Here is a 384-nt window from a genome sequence, read left to right as displayed (position 1 = left end):
AAAAGGATAAGTGGAATCCCTGAAATCTAGCAGAGTCTCTGAAATCAAACCACACTTTGGTGTAACTGCAACCGAAAGAATGGATCTCATTATAAGATTTTCGGGTAGTTGGCGCTTGTGCCCCCCACTCTAAGAAAAAATGGTGTAGCACTATATACTTAATTAAATTGTAGCATAAAATTATTGGATTCTTTTGGCCTCTTTATAATCGGAAAAAATATTTTAAATGACCATTAAAAAGATTTAATTATTAAAAAGAATCTTTAATACTAAAATTATTAAGAAGGATCAAATTTTTTTATAATATTTAAGAAAAAAAATAAATTTTTTTATAAAGAGATAAATATATTCTTAACTATTTGTTTATTTATTTTTTTATAATCT

This window comes from Arachis ipaensis, chromosome B03 (genome assembly GCF_000816755.2).
Source record: "Arachis ipaensis cultivar K30076 chromosome B03, Araip1.1, whole genome shotgun sequence".
Lineage (NCBI taxonomy): Eukaryota > Viridiplantae > Streptophyta > Magnoliopsida > Fabales > Fabaceae > Arachis > Arachis ipaensis.
The sequence above is the reverse complement of the archived record's forward strand: the minus strand, read 5'-3'. Positions refer to the sequence as shown.